The 16989-nt window shown below is 41.4% G+C and overlaps 1 protein-coding gene and 1 pseudogene across 2 annotated transcripts in view; one reads left to right on the forward strand and one right to left on the reverse strand.

The window, feature by feature from the left end:
- Nucleotides 1-16989, forward strand: part of LOC144687585 (septin-2) — a 125809-nt gene that overhangs the window by 23332 nt on the left and 85488 nt on the right. The gene's annotated exons all lie outside the window — the stretch shown is intronic.
- LOC144687586 (small ribosomal subunit protein eS28 pseudogene) lies at nucleotides 7272-7560 on the reverse strand (annotated as a pseudogene).

Here is a 16989-nt window from a genome sequence, read left to right on the forward strand (position 1 = left end):
GCAGTTATGGGCTGGAATGGCATTATGGAGCTCTTACATACCAATTACATTGTTGCGAATAGATTATGTGAGGAGCAGTTGTATTTTAATGTGCTTTTTTGTTGTTCAGTAGTGCCACATCCAATTTTGGTGCTAAAGATTTGATGTTTAGAATAATTGAATCATAGAAATTTATAGCAGAGAAGGAGGCCAATTGGCCCATTGTGTCTGTGCTGGCCTGATAAAGAGTGATCTAGCCTAGTCTGACTTTCCAGCCTAGTAGGTTATAAAACTTAAAATGCATTAATGCGATGAGGGTTTCTACCTCTACACCCTTTCTTCTCTCCCCCCTTTAGGCAGTGAGTTCTAGACTTCCACTGAGCTGATTTTGGATCCAATCTTTTACTTGCCATTGGATCCCATTTTTACTTTCTGGTCAGTTTGCCATTTGGAACCTTATCCAGAGTCTGGCAAAAATCCATGTAGATTCCATTAAATATGCTACTCTCTTCGATCTTCTTTGTTACTCCCTCATAAAATTCAATTGAGTTAGTCAGACATGACCTTCCCTTAACAAGTGCATGCTGATTGGATTTCTAAATGCCAATACTTCCTCAGGGTCATGTCATAGCCCCAACCAGTTTCAGCTACTTCAGCAATGACCATTCTTCTATCATAAGGTAAGAAGTGGGGATGTTCACTGATGATTGCACAATTGCGATTCCTCATATACTGTAGTCCCTGGACAACATACAGGCTTGGGCTGTTTGTTGGGCAAGTAACATTCGTGCCACACAAGTGCCAGGTAATGACCATCTCCAACAAGAGAGCCATGACATTCGTGGCATAACCATCGCTGAATATCCCACTATCAACATCGTGGGGATTTCCATTGACCAGAAATTGAACTGGACTATCCATATAAAATACTGTGGCTACAAAAGCAGGTCCTGCGGCGAGTAACTTACCTCCTGACTCCCCAAAGCCTGTCCACCATCTACAGGGCACAAGTCAAGAGTGTGAAGGTATATTCTCAACTTGCCTGGATGAGTGCAGCTCCAACAACACTCATGAAGCTTGACACCACCCAGGACAAAGTAGCCTGCTTGATTGGCACCCCATCCGCAAGCATTCACTCCCTCCACCACCGACGCACAGTAGCAGCAGTGTGTACCATCTACAAGATGCACTGCAGGAACTCACCAAGCCGCCTTAGACAGCACCTTCCAAACCCACGACCACTACCACCTAGAAGGACAAGGGCAGCAGATAGATGGGAACACCGCCACCTGGAAGTTCGCCTCCAAGCCACTCACCATCCTGTCTTGGAAATAATCACCTTTCCTTCACTGTCGCTGGGTCAAAATGCTGGAACTCTCTCCTTAACAGCACTGTGGGTGTACCTACACCTGCAGTGGTTCAAGAACACAGCTCACCACCACCTTTTCAAGGGCAATGAGGGATGGGCAATAAATGCTGGCCCAGTTGGTGACGTTCATATTCCATAAGTGAATTTTAAAAAAATACTGTTCCTCAGAATTTCTTTCATTAGTTTGCCCTCTATCAAGGTTAGGCTGATTTGCTTGTAGTTTCTTGTCTATCTCCTTCCTCTTGTTAAACAACAGTACTACGTTAGCAGTCTTCCTGTCCTCTGGTACCACACCTGTAACCAGAAAGGATTGAAAAACGATGGTCAGAGCCTCTGCTATTTCCTCCCTGGCTTCCATTAACAGCCTCGGATACATTTCATTCTGACCAGATGATGTGTCTACTTCCAAAGATACAAACGTGTTAATATTTCCTCTCTCACTATGTTTACCCCATCCAATGTTTCACGTCCCTCTTCCTCAACAATAGTGCCTGTATCTTCGTCCTCTTTTGTGAGGACAGACGCAAAATATTTATTAAGAAGCATTCCCATGTCATTCCACGCTCAGGCTACCTTTTTGATCTCTAACCAACAGTGTTCTTCCCCAGTTATCGTCCTGCTCTTTATGTATTTACAAAATATTGTCTGGGTTTTCTTGGCTTTACTTGCTAATATTTTTTCAAGCCTTCTCTTTGTTTTCCTGATTTCCTCTACAGTTTCAGCCCTGCACTTTTTACACTTCTGTGTCCTGCAGTATTGAGCTCTTGGTATCTGACATAAGCTTATCTTTTTTTCCTTGTCCTACCATGTATACTTCTTGAAATCCAGAGGGCTCTAGATTTGGGAGCCTAATCTTTTTTTCGGTGTGAGAATATATTTGTTCTGAACCCTCTAATTCCTTGAATGCCTCCCACTGCTCTGACATTGAATTACCTTCTACTAGTTGTTTCCAGTCCACTTTTGGTATATCACATCTATCCTAATACCATTGTCCTTGCCCCAGCTAAAAAAGTTTTCTCTACTCAATCTTTATCATTTTTCACAATTAACTAAATCCAACTGAATTACAGCCACTGCCACCAAAATGCTTTCTCACTGGTGCCCCTTCCAATTGCCCAGCTTCATTCTCTAAAGCTAAGTCCAGAACTGCCCCATGTCTTGGTGGGCGTCTACATACCAGCTACAAAAGGTTCTCCTGAATGCATTTTAAGAATTTGTGCCCTCTATGCCTATTAAACTGATTCTATCCCAGTTAATATTAAAGTTGCTGAAATCCCATACTATTACTATGGTATTGTTTTGGCAGATCTCAGAAATTTGTCTACATATTATCTCTTCTACCTCCCTGTGTCTGTTTGCGGTTTTGTAGTAAACTCCCAAGAGTGCGTCCCTTTTTTCTTCTGTTTAACCCATATGCCCTCATTTGATCCTTCTAGCATATTATCCCTCCTCACAGCTGTGATTGTTTCTTAACGAATATTGCGACCCCAACTCCTTTCTTTTTATCCCACGGTCTACACCTTCTGAAGACCTTGTAACCAAGTACATTGAGCTTTCATTCCTGCCCTCTTTGATCCATGTTTCAGTAATAGCTATGGCATCAAACTTCCAAGTCTGTGTCTGTGCCCTCAACTCAGTTGCCTTATTCACTAAACATGCATTGAAGTACACGCCATTAGTCATAGAGCAATTCCTTTTTCATATATTTTCTAGACTCTGTTTCCTAATATCCTTGCTTACCAAATTCTGTTGCTTTCTAGCAATGCTTCCCTTTGGGGTGATTCACTCTGCTCTTTACTAATGAGGAAAAGTTACTGAAAAATTAATTTAAAATCAATGCCTTGATGACATAAGACAACAATAGGGGGTGAGGAAAGAGGATGGGTTTGTTTTTTTTTTGTTCCATTATTCTTTTGGAAATTTTTAAAAAACTAGAATGTGCCAATGTCTGTAGAATTGAAAATTAACTTTTCCATTTGCTAAAAAAATTGATGAGTGAAGATAAATTTACTTCTCTGGTTGTTGGGTGCAGTTGCTTTTCAGAATATGATCCAATGAGAATATGTTAATGCATTCTGATTGCCTTTGATTGGAGTGTTTAATTTTCAGGTGTCATGTCTGTCATGGTTCAGCCTGTTTTTAATTAGTTTAGTCTGGACTTCCTGACTTTAATGTATTAACGGGTAACTATAGTTGCTAAGGAAATCATAAGAACGTAACAAAGTTAAGGGTAAAAAGGCCATTGCATAGTTTCCTTGTGCTAATTCTGTTTTCTTTTCAGTATATGCATATTGCCTATTCTTTCTTCCAGTAGGCAAACCACATGGTACTGTTAAGTTTTATTTGCTATTTTTCTATCCCGTTGCATAATTAGTCTGGAAATTATTCTACAAAACCTTTACTGCATCATCTTCCTCTAAGAAACTCCGAAATTAATAGACCAGTATATCAGTGCAAAAACCAAGGCTGAAGCATTTGTACCCGTTTTCAACCAGAAGTGCCAAGTGGGTCATCTATCTCTGTGTCCTCCTGAGGTTCCCAGTATCACAGATGCCAGTATGCAGCCAATTCAATTCAATCCACGTGATATCAAGAAACAGCTGAAGGTACTGGATCCTGCAAAGACCATGGAACCTAACGGCATCCTGGCAATAGCATTGAAGACTTAAGTTATAGAACTAGCCGATCCTCTAGCCAAGCTGTTCTGGTACAGCTACAACACTGGCATTTACCTGACAATGTGGAAAATTGCCCAGTTATGTCCTGTCCACTAAAGCAGAACAAATCCAATACAGTCAACTATTGCCCCATCAGTCTACACTCGATCATCAGCAAAGTGATGAAGGTGTCATTGACAATGCTATCATTCGGCACTTACACGGCAGTAACCTGCTCTTCAATGCTCAACACAAAAACAGAATTACCTGGAAAAACTCAGCAGGTCTGGCAGCATCGGTGGAGAAGAAAAGAGTTGACGTTTCGAAATGTCAACTCTTTTCTTCTCCACCGATGCTGCCAGACCTGCTGAGTTTTTCCAGGTAATTCTGTTTTTGTTTTGGATTTCCAGCATCCGCAGTAGTTTTTTGTTTTTATCTTCAATGCTCAGTTTGGTTTGTGCCAGGAACATTCTGCTCCTGACCTCAGGGTAGTGTCCTAGGCCCAACCATCTTCAGCTGCTTCATTAATGACCTTGACCTTCCCTTCCCATTTCCACCCCCCTCCCCCCACCCTACTCCAACCATTATAAGATCAGAAGTGGAGATATTCACTAATGATTGCACAATGTTCAGTATCATTTACAACTCCATAGATACTGAAGCTGTCCATGGCCATATTCAGCAAGATCTGGGCAACATGTGGGCTGGGCTGATAAGTGGAAAGTAACACATCCGTCACACAAGTGACAGGCAAAGATTATCTCCAACCAGAGAGAATCTAACCATTTCCCCTTTACATTCAGTGGCATTGCTATCTCTTAATCCCCCACTATCAACATCCTGGGGATACCATTGACCAGAAGCTGAACTAGCCAGCCGTATAAGTACTGTGGCTGCAAGAGCAGATCAGAGACTGAGAATAATGAGGTGAGTAACTCACTTTCTGACTCCCCAAAGCCTGCCCACCATCTACAAGGCACAAGTCAGGAGTGTGATGGAATACTCTCCACTTGCCTGGATTAATGTGGCTCCGACAACACTTGAGAAGTTCAATGACATCTGGGACAAAGCAGCCCACTTGTTCGGCACCCCATCCACCAACCTAAACTTCCTCCACCACCAACGCACGGTTGCAGCAGTATGGGCTATATATAAGATGCACTGCAGTAACTCACCAAGGCTCCTTTGATAGCACCTTGCAGCCTGCGATATCAACTATCTAGAAGGACAAGGGCAGCTTGCAATTTTCCTTCCAAGACACACACACACACCATCCTGACTTGGAACTATATCTCTGTTCCTTCACCGTTGCTGGGTCAAAATCCTGGAACTACTTCCTGACAGCTTTGTGGGAGTACCTGGGCCACATGGATGGCAGCTGTTCAAGATTGTGGCTCACCACCACCTTCTCGAGGACAATTAGGGATGGACAACAAAGGCCAGCAACGCCCACATCCCATGAAAAAATTTTAAAAATTGGAAGGATGGGAGGAGGATTGATTGGACCATAAGCACTGTCATGAATTGGTTGGACCAAATGGCCTGTTTCTGTGCTATCTGTCCTACGTAATCCTATGCAATCTTACCTCAACCTCTGATGCCCCAAAGTGATTTACATTCAGCAACAAATGTGGTGAGCAATTTGTGTACAACAATGTTCCACAAACAATAAATGAGATGATTCACAGGTACTTTATTTGGTAGTGTTAGTTAAAGAAAGAATGTTGACCAAGACACAGGGAGAGCTCCCTGTCCATCTTAAAGTACCTGAACAGATAGACAGAGCTTTGGTTTATCATCCCATTCTAACAGGCTACAACTCCAGCAATGCAGAATTCCCTTAGGACTGCACTATTGTGTCAACCCAGACTTCATGCTTTAAAATGAGTGTAAAGTGTTGCACATTAGTCACCTAATTGATTGAATTGGCAGAGAGGAGAAAAGGACCCAAAAATAATAGTAAAAATGCTAATTTCAATGCTGGACAATATGGTGGAACAATTAAAAAGCAAACAGAATTCTGGGATATATAGAACAGTGGCCATGTCCAGAGGTGTTGCTGGAACTTTGCAGTGTACCAGGCAGACCACACTTGAAATACTGCATTCCGTCTCAATCAGCATAGTGAAAAAGGCACAATGAAGAGGGTACAGACTCGACCAATTGACAGCAAAGAATCTCAGCCTGAACAGTCTTGGAGGAAGGCATCTAAGGGAGAAAGGTAGGAAAAATTATTCAGTGCTCCAGTGGACCTGTGGTGTATCTTCTCTGTGAAGAATTGGTCTCTTTAAAATTCTTTCGAGTTATCAACAGTCACAGATTGCAACTCTTTTGAGTACAATCACAGTTCTTGGTTTCCGGGAGTGGAACATGAACCCACAACCTTCTGATTCAAAGGCAAGGGTGCTATGGACTGAGCCACAGCTGCTAAGTTGTAGGATTCTAAGTCGGCATTTAACGATTACTTGGTTCAACAGCAGAACATCTGCAGAAACACTTAATTAGTTGGCCACGGAATAATGAACGTGGGGTCTATGCATGTGCAGAATAATAAATGCTGATTATGAATTACAGCCTTGTTTACATTCTTGGGTGGTTTAGGATCCAGAGTGCAATGTTGGTTCAGTGAAGTATGATGTGAGTGCATAAAAAGTTCAGTGAAATTGAATGGCAGCCTGTAATCGAATTGTGGATTTTGTCCTTCCTAACTTGTGCTGTCTCTGGAGAGCATTATGCTGCGTGAAATTGGTAGTTACAAAACTGCCATTATTTAGTTACGATGGTAGTAATTTCAGTTTATAAGTTTCATGTATTATATATATTGGCTGAAGTACATGATTCTTTTTCCTTGCAGTGTTTTGTTGCTAAAACATTTTTAGCCTGCTGGCAAAACTGTGAGTAACATTGACACTTGAGTCGACACTTGATTCAGTTTGGCACCACCCTACTCTGTCAGAAGCATAAATTCAAATACTGCTCTAGGACATAGCCTAGGTCATGCATTACATCAGAGTATTAGCCTAGACTGGCGCTGAGGAAGTGCTGTATTGTCTGAGACCCCTTCTGACTTGATGGCTAACATGAACCTAAAGAACCCATGGCATTATTTGCAGTAGAATAGAGCAGTTTCCTTTCCAAGCAACACCACTAAAAACAAATTAACAGATCATCTATCAGCTTGCTGTTTGTGGAATTGTACCATGCGCAAACAGCCATCTGTTTTTTTATATTAAAGGTTACTTATTTATAATGTTTATTGTCCCATTTTGTCAAAAAAACTTTGTGAAAATGTCCATAACCAATTACTTCAATAGTGGCTTCAGCTGGCATCAGTTTTGATGATCTGTTATCGTAATCTTCTTGCTTCACGCTCAGATTTCAAATGTGTGAGCATATCTCCCTCACTGACTGGTCCTTTCACATTTTGAATGATGGATCGGTTGCTGTCATCCATAAATTCCACACGGACCTGAGTACACTGTCTCTGGGATCCCGCCTTTCAAGAACTTTAGTAAGCGGAGCCAGTTTGATGGTCTGAGTCTGTGGTCCCTCCATGATGGCAGCGGCGGTGGAAAAGGAAAACAAGGAGGGTTTCCTTCGAGCCAGAAATGAACCAGTGACCTAAGGATACCCGTTTTACAGTCACCTACAGTCCTCAGCTCTACCAGCTGAGCTATCGAAGGGGAGCCCAAAGCATGAGCATTGCCTATACTGCACACATTTGGAACCGTTGGGGAATTGAATGCAGGTCTCCTGCATGACAGGAGAGGATACTAAGCACTATACTAACAAGGACAGGCCAGCGATGTAATAGTTATTCCACTTCAAGTTAATTAATTGCATGTGAAGCATTTGGGATGTTTGAAAGACACAATTCAATGCTATATGAATTTAAATCTTTAGTGCTTTCTTTTTAATAGGAACTTGCCCTCCTTAAATTGCCCAAATTGTTATGATTTCTTATGTTTTGCCAAAGTGCATAGAGTTTGAAGTAGGCTTCTATCAGATTTTAAAATACGCTGATTTGGATTCCACTATGCTAATATACTGGCTCTTTCAGGCGCTTATAAGTTTGAGCAATTCGATTTGACATTGAATTGTTCTTGATGGCCATTGCTGAAGCAACTTTGACACTTTAGTCGATACTTGATTCAGTTTGGCACTGCTCTATTCCGTCAGAAGCATAGATTCAAATCTTGCTGTAGGACTTAGCCTAGGTTATTCATTACATCAGAGTATTAGCCTAGACTGGTGCTGAGCAAGTCTGCATTGTCTAGAGGACCCTTCTGGCATTCTGGCCATGGGTTTATGATACATTTGTACCATACCCAGAATTGTGTGATGTTTGGGCTTCTAGCCATGGGTGTTGGTTGAGATATTAGGTTTTCTGAATGTGGAAACCCTTTAACTGAGAGCAAATTTGGATAGATTTCTGTTGGGATTACACCATGATAAATTCATCTCACATCACCCCCTGCTTTTGAAGATGCAAATTAAATCCAGATGAAGCTTCTGTTAGGATTGGGGTTTCACACACAGCATGCCACTTTGAGACAACTGGCTTTGTTGAGACATTCTGGACAATTCATATTTTGGAATGGTTTCATTCATTAGAGCCTAATAGGGAAGTAGCTACCACACCCCATCTCGCTGCCAGGACCATATACTTAGGGCAGTAACAAGTTTGATTGCCAGCTCAATTTGCCAGTCACTGGGCAAAGAGAGCTGGGGGGAGGGTCAGAGGATAAGTATTTGGCTTTCTGTATTGCTGGGATACAAGAACAGTCTGCAAAATCTTGGCAATGAAGCAGTCACAGGGAGAGAGATCATTTTTGAGGTTGGAGCCAGCCAGTTTAGCAAATACTGATTTTACTTGAGAAATAAGTATTGGATTGAACTTCAGTGTAAGATGTTTTCTGTTCATTCATTTCAAGTAAAATAAACCAGCTTGTTGGTTTGCGATTGGCTTCAACTCACTAGAGTCCACCTTCTGGAAGTCCACCAGTCCACCTTCTGGAAGTTAGGACAAATGCAGGTAGAAGCGTGTTTGAGAGTATGATATCAGTGCACACAGTGAGGAGTTTCAGGGTTATGACCCAAGGTCACGCTATCAAGTTTGACTAGATATTGGCCAGCAGAGCATTGTAAAGAACACTGGGAGTGCTTACAGGAGAGACTGATAACACAGTCTATGGGAATATCTAGTGCTGATCAGAAGTTTGTGATATATACCCACAGATAGTTATTGTCCAGCTCCAAATAAAGATAGCTGTCAGCTCCACATAATATTGTGTACCTTCTCCCTCTGCCCCTGTTCAGCACTTCATCTGCATGATCTTTGCCACATTTGATCTTTTCACTGCAGTTCTTCCTTACCAATTGTACCATTGGTATGTTTTCTGTAGAAGGATTAATTTCCTGATGTCTAAATTTTTTTTTTCAGATTTGCATTAAAAATAGAGGAGAATAAAGTCCAGGGAGGTGGTATGTTCTGCTCTGTGCTCCTCTGTGTATTTAAACAAACATGTATTTGTTCATTTTTTTAAGGTAAGGTTTAAAATTTGCTGTCCCAATAGAGAACACGTCAGCTTTCAGTCCAGAGCAGCTGCAGTGATATTTTTTTCCCTATTTTCAGGGGAGCTTAATGTTTGATTATTGAGAGAGTCAATCTGAAGCTGACTGTGCTGGAATTCTCCTGGTACTGAACATACAGCAGAACACAGCTATTAACATGTGTTTTGGGATTGGGTGTGTCTGAATAGGCTGCCAGAACATGATAAAAATGTGACCTCACTCCACACAAAAATGATCAAAGTTGCTTCAGGATGCAGGTGGCTCCTTCCCCATTGGTGTTTTTAGTGGCACTGCTCCAGTGGAACTCAAAGTGGTGGCCCGTATTAGCTCAGTAAATTTGTTTTTATTTTAAAACACAATGCCCACTTATGCTGCATCCTTTTCTCACAGCACTGTCTTGTTGGGATTTTGTACCGTAGTTGCTGGAGACCCTCCAGTACCTTACTCAAGTGGCTGTGTGTGAACTCCTGTAATCGAATGTGGACTGACTGTTGAATGTGGAGGACATAAAAGTTGAACCTGAGCAGATTGTTTTGTGAAATGTACACAGGCATGCATGATCTTTCAAGGAGAGGTTACTAAACAGCAGGAATCTTTGCCGCCTTTTTGTTTTTTTGCCTAGTCTAGAGGTATTGAATCCAATTGTTGTCCCCTGCTGAGATCAGTCAAATCAACACTCACATTTCAGAATGCCCTGATCATTTTCCTATAGATTTTGAAAATATGATAGATCGATTTTTTAAAGTAGATTCCCTCAACCTATTGGTGTGCGAAATGCAATGTGTTCATTATTTTACATTGCATATTAATTAGGTGAATTCACTCATAACTCTTTATGACCATTTAGTGTGAAGACTTGCATCAGAATGAAACCAGGGCTTAAAGGGTTAAGTTGAGGGCAGGTTGCATAAATGATAACTATTCCTGAGTTTGCAAGGTTAAAAAATGACCTATTTGAGATGTTTGAGGTAGTAAAATGATTTGATCAGGTACATACAGAGAAACAATGTCTTTTGGTGAGGGAATCCAAAACGAGGGGACATAATCTGAAAATTAGAGCTATGAGATTTAGGAGTGAAATTGGGCAGCATTTTTTCACTTTGTAGAAATTTGAAATTCTGTCCCCTAACAGACTGTGTGCATACAGGAGCAATTGAAACTTTCAAGACTGATCATAACAAATCTTTATTAGATAAGGATGTAGAGGGATATGGGGCAAAGGTGGCCAAATGTATTTGAAGTATAGATCAACCGTGATCTTCTTGAATGACAGAAACTAATGGCCTATTCTGTTCTGATGTGTACAGTTTGATTTACACGTTGCTGTGCATTGAGGAATTGAGTTGGGTGGATTGTATCAGATATCTTTAGATGAATTACTAAATCATTTTATTTGCATTTTACCCTTCTCTGCTCCCTCTCTGTGAAGATCATTTCTATTCCCCTATCTTCCCTTAGAGTAATTGGTGTTGCTTTTGATGGTCATCTAAAGCTGGACTCTACAGTGGAAATCTCAGTAGTGAACTGTATTGGTCACTTATCAAGCTTGCTGGACTTGTGTTTACAGTTTAACAGTATTTTGATCCTGTTGGGCTGCTGCGAAAGCAACATTGAAGGAGCAATCCATGACTTGCAACCACTGCTTTCCCTGCTGTAATTTGGGTGATTTGTCCTGATGAAGTTGGTCAGTTGCCCTGTATTATGCTACCTTTGGTGGCACATTGCACAAACATTCAGGTCCAAGGGACTGTCAGAGACTCAGTTTAGACCCTATATTTTGTATGCTTCTGGTGGTAACCAGGTGTTGGCCATGGCTCAGTGGTAGAACTCTCATTTCTGAGTTAGAAAGGAGGTTATGGGCTTAAGAGCTACTTAAGAGACTTGAGTAAATAATCTAGGCTGACACTACAATGCTGTAACGAGGGAGTGATGCACAGTTGGAAGTGCCGATTTTCGGGTAAGATGTTAAGCTGAGGCTTCATCTGGCCCCTCAGCTGGATGTAAAAGGACTTATGGTACAATTTTGAAGAAGAGTAAGGGAGTTCTCTCCTGCCAATATTTATCCCTCAACAACATCATAAAAGCGATTATCTTGTCATTATCACATTGCTGCTTGTGGGAGTTTGCTATGCTAAAATTAACTGCTGTGTTTCCTTTGATACAACAGTGACTAGGACATTCTGGGGTCATGAATACTGTTATATAAATGCAAGCTATTTCTTTCTTTTAGTGATGTACAAGTTCTGCCAGCAATGCTTTGCCAAGCTAAAATTGATATGAAGATCTGAGATTTGAATAACGTCCATTCAGACTTTAAGAATCCAGTATTAGGAATCAAATCACAAAGCAGTGCTGTCAAAAGAGTCAAGATAAATAGATATATAATATATAAATCATGTACTGGCAACTCTGAGGGTAAATTTTACAAAAGTTGCTCCAGGTGCAAAATCTCACCTCCTGAGATTGCAGTGCAGGAAATCATGTGCACACTTATTAGTTTTGAGTGTGTTCATTTTCAGTGGATGAGAAAGTGTGGAGCATATGCAAGTTTCAAATATGTAGTGAAGGCTCCACACCAGAAACACTAGTCATAAAGCTTTCCCTTTCATGTCAAAACAGTGATACTCTGGATATGGTCAGCATTTTCAGTTGTCTGGTAGGATTCTTGGATGGTTGACAAATGTGGCACACATTTAGCTCCTGGGTAAATCTCCTGCCTTCCACTTGGCAGAGGCTGACAAATAGGTTGCAGACAGCTCCATGATTGGCAGTGGCAATGCAATTACACTCAACAATGAAGAAGCTGTGACTCCACTGAAATCGACTCACTGAATAAAAAAGACATGTTTATATAGCACCTTTCACAACATCAGGATACCGCAAAGAGGTTTACAGCTGATTAAGTGTAGTCACTTTTTGTAATGTCAGAAATCAGGCAGTGTATTTGCACATAGCAAGCTCCACACAAAGTCATGACCTAAGTGATCAAATAATCTATTTTATAACGAAGTTGATTGAGAGAGAAAGTATTGTCCAGGATATTGGGAAGAATTCCCTTTTGATTTTGCCATACCAGTTTCTTTTGGAGGTTAAAACAGAACGTTTCAATTTTCATCACTGGTGTCAGTATTAGGAGTTGCTTTAAATGTTTACGCATACAAAAACTAGCCATGGACCTATTGACCTGTGTCAATAATTTTAAATTTTGTAAATAATTTTAAAATTTGAAGAAGCCAAGAAAACAATCCGTAAGCAAAAGTTTCCAATCTGATATCATGGCTCCAAGGCAGGATTGTTAACATGGGTTTTCATCTAAATTTTGCTTGGAGATAAAGGGTATCCCCTAAAGTAGATCCCACTAGCATTTGTAGTGAGTAGGGATGTGGCCAGCTGGGCCCCCTGTGGCTCTTGGTGAGGTTGGGCTAATGTCGTTAGTTACAGATAGAGTGTTGAATTACTGAACATGATTTATTAGCTTAGAAGTAATATTTTAATCTGAGAATTGATATGAGCAAGATCTTGAGCATGTTTACCGGTAAACTGTCGGAAAAGTAATTTGTTCCATGAATGGGATCTCAGAACAGTGAGTCATGTAGGTGAAGGAGATTTGATCTTCAGTGTCCTATTGATGAATAATCACTTTTTGCAACTTATTGCCATAACTTTTTTAAATACCTATTTGCAAAAGTCAGGAGATTCACTAATTGAGAAGATGTTGAATGGTACACTATTAAGGGGAATTCTGATGGAGAAGACTGTTTTGTGAGATAAGTGCAGCTTGGTTCAGTGGTAGCACTCTCATCTCCAACTCTGAAGGCTCTGGGTTCGAGCTTCACTCCAGGACTTCAGCATAAAACTTGGGCTGATATTTCAGTGCAATACTCAGGTGACTGCTGTATCATTAGATGTATCTCTGAGATGGGATGTTAAATTGGTGCCTTGTCGGTCTTTTCAGGTGACCATAAAGAACGTCATTACTCAAAACAGCAACGGTAATACTTGTGTTCTGGCCAGCATGTATGCCTCCAACTATACCCAAGGTAGAATACTGTGCACAGTTCTAGCCTGTCTGTTAACAAAAGGATCTTGTTTGTCCTTTGAGGCAAAGATAACGATGTTTATCATCTCGGGTGTTTGGTAGGGTTCCGATGGGTATGTAGGTGACTGCTAAGGCTAATCTACGGCCAGAAGGTTCTGCTGCAAATGGGACAGAATAGTGCAGATAATTGAGTTTTGGACTAGTTGCTGGCTTGGAGTTTCCTGTCCTTGCATTTTCTTTCTGCCTCTGAGGTGCGCTTACTTTTGAAGGAGGCGGCAACATTTTTTTATTTGGTTTTGTCAGGTGCAGTGATCCTGGGTAAGCTTCTCCCAGGACTCAAAATTGATATCAAAACTCCTATGTGAAGCCTCTAGAGTTTTCTTAGAGTGCTTCCTTTGACTGCAATGAGAGCACACCCCAGACCATATGAAGATTTACTTTGGTAAGCAAGCTTCTGGCATTCTGGTTACATGACCAGCCCAAGTTAGTTGTGACTATCTTAATACGGTGTGGATGCTTGACATGCAGTCCTGGGTTAACACCTCAGTGTCTGATATTTTGCCCTGTCATCTGATCTTCAGAAGCTTCTGAAGGCAGCTCAAATGAAAGTGGTTGAACTTCTTGGCATGACCCTGGTACACAGTCCAAGTCTGTCATGCATAGAGCAGAGTGGGAAGGACTATTGCTCTGTAGACTTTGTTTGGTAGGCAGACTTAATCCTCCATGTTCCTGGGCAGATGTTCAAAGTCTGTGGATGACTACCCTTGCTTTGGCAATTCTTGCATGTGTCTTATTTGCAATATAGAGAGTGTGCTGCAGAGATAAGTCATCTTGACCGCTACTGGTTCTGGCCATGGACTGAAACCTAGGGCTTGAGATGGGGCTTTCCTGGAATAGACTGGTTTATCCTCCTGTTTTCTTCATTCTGATAGTAAGGCTGAAGTTGTTGCATTGGAGAACAAGTTCATGTTACATTGCATGTTCGGCTCCGAACCGGCAGCTAGAGCTCAGTCATTGACAAACAGGAAATCGTGAAGTATGTCCTTGGAGACCTAGGTCTTTGCTCGAGCAACTTCCTGTCCATGCGCTATCTGATTTCGATGCCAGGATCAACATCATGGAAGGCATCGGAGAGAGCATGGCAGAGAAAAACATGCTGAATAGGGTTGGCGCTTGCAAACAGCTCTATTTAACTCCATTAGTGACTGGGAATAATAGGTCAGAAGACTCACCATGAGCTAGTAAATGCTCGGGCATGCTGTCATGGAACTGTCGAACATTGTGATGAAGACCTCAGGGTAGCTGAATTTCTTCATTACCCTTCCGAAGGCTGACTGTATCAAACATGGTGTAGAGGTCCATGTTCTGTTCTTGGCAATTCTCCTGGAGCTCCTAACTGCAAACACCATATCAGTGGTTCCTCGACCTTATTTGAAACGACACTGACTTTCTAGCAGCAGATTCTGGTTGAGATGTTGCACTATGTGACTTAGAAGGATTCTGGCAAAGATTTTGTTCATGATGGGGAGGCACGAGATTCCTCTGTCACAAGATCAGCAAGTTTCTTTCCACTTGTACAGGTGGATATTACAGGTGTTTTTGTATCCTTGCAGGATGATTCCTTGCTCCCATGTGGACTGAAAGAGTTCAGTGAGCTTCCTGACTAGGCATTGGCCTACATCTTTATAGACATCAGCTCCTGGAGCTTTGCCACTAGACAGGAGTTTGATTGCTTTTGTTGTTTCTAACAGTGTGGGAGCTCATCAAGAGAGTAGTTGATGGCAAACTGTGCCAGCCTGTTGATTGCTTCTTCATTGACAGATGAAGGCTGATTGAGGATGTGGTAGAGTGCTCTGCCCATCTTTCTGGAATTTGGGTTTTTTCTGTGAACAGTGTTGACCTGTTGGCACCAAGGATTAGTGATGAACCAGTAGACTGGGGCCTGTAGACAGATTTCAGAGCATTGTGGCAATTCTTGTAACTTCCAGTCTTTGTGGTATGCATGTGACTGAAATTTTTCTGCTTTCTGATTCAGCCAAGTGTCATGCATCTCTGAGTTTGGACAGTCCTGTGGATGTTTCAGTAGGCATTGTGCTTGGATAGTGATGATTTGTCATTGAGGTAAACACTGTAGACGTTATGTTTCTCTTCTAGTAGTTTTTGGATTATCTTGTTGCTTTCATCGAACCAATATTGATGCTTACGAGAGGTAAGGCCATGAACCTCTAGAGCAGTGGAATACACAATATCCCTGAAGGTCGCCCAGCCAGACTCAATGCAGTGGGTGTACATTTTCCCTGTACACAGGACTCTTGAGTTTCTCTGGGAGAGATTCCTTCATAACTTGCTGTTTAAGTCTTGAACTCCAGGCTCAGACAGGCAGTCAAGACTCAAACAAAATGATATAGAGACACTGGAGAAGGTGTGTAAAAGATTTACAACGATGAAAGCAGAATTGAGAGAATATAACTATCAGGGAAGACTAAACAGGTGGAAGGCTGTTATTACCCTGAAAAGGGAGGCTGAAGGTTAACTTTATAGTGGTCTATAGAATTATGAAGAGGCCTGTTAGGTTAGATGCAGAGAAGATGTTTCCACTTGTGGGGAGCACAAAGCCACAAGTCATAAGATAGTCACTAATAAATACAAAAAGGAAGTCAGGAGAAACTTGATTACCCAGTGAGTGGTTAGAATGTGGAACTTGCTACTACATGTGGTAGTTGAGGGAAAATGCACAGATGCATTTAAGTGGCAGCGAAATAAGCATATAAAGGAGAGAAGAATAGAAGGATATGTTGATTGGTTTAGGTGAAGTAGTTTGGGAGGAGGCTTGTGTGGAGCATAAACACTGGCATAGATCCGTGGGCTGAAAGGCCTGTTTCAGTGCTGTAAATCCTATGCAACTTTGGTCTTGCCATACTTTTTTTTTTGTTTGTGGGACTTCTCTGTACAAACTGGCTACTGCATTTTCCTGCATAGCGAAGTGAAAAGTCATTAGTTGGCTGTGAAACACTTTGGGATGTTCTGAGGAGGTGTAAGGCACCATATAAATGCCAGCTCCTTTATTTAACAGTTTGCTGTAATATCAAAGTTGTCTGTTCGTAGCTATGCATGGAAAGTTTTACTGATGCAGATACTCTTTATCTGGAAACAGTGAATGGGATTTTCTGTGAATGCAACTGTATTAAAATCACAATGTACCACAGACTTGTGAAACATTTATCATTGTTAGAAACATTGTTTTTCACCATGTTATCAACAATGAAGAAAATGTGACTCCATGGGGACCCACCCACATTTGTAGGAGAAATGTAGCTCTGCCACACTGTTCTGTTGAAGTTTCCTTTCATTTGCAGAATGCTTGCACATTT

The sequence above is a fragment of the Cetorhinus maximus genome, chromosome 12 (assembly GCF_964194155.1).
Source record: "Cetorhinus maximus chromosome 12, sCetMax3.hap1.1, whole genome shotgun sequence".
Lineage (NCBI taxonomy): Eukaryota > Metazoa > Chordata > Chondrichthyes > Lamniformes > Cetorhinidae > Cetorhinus > Cetorhinus maximus.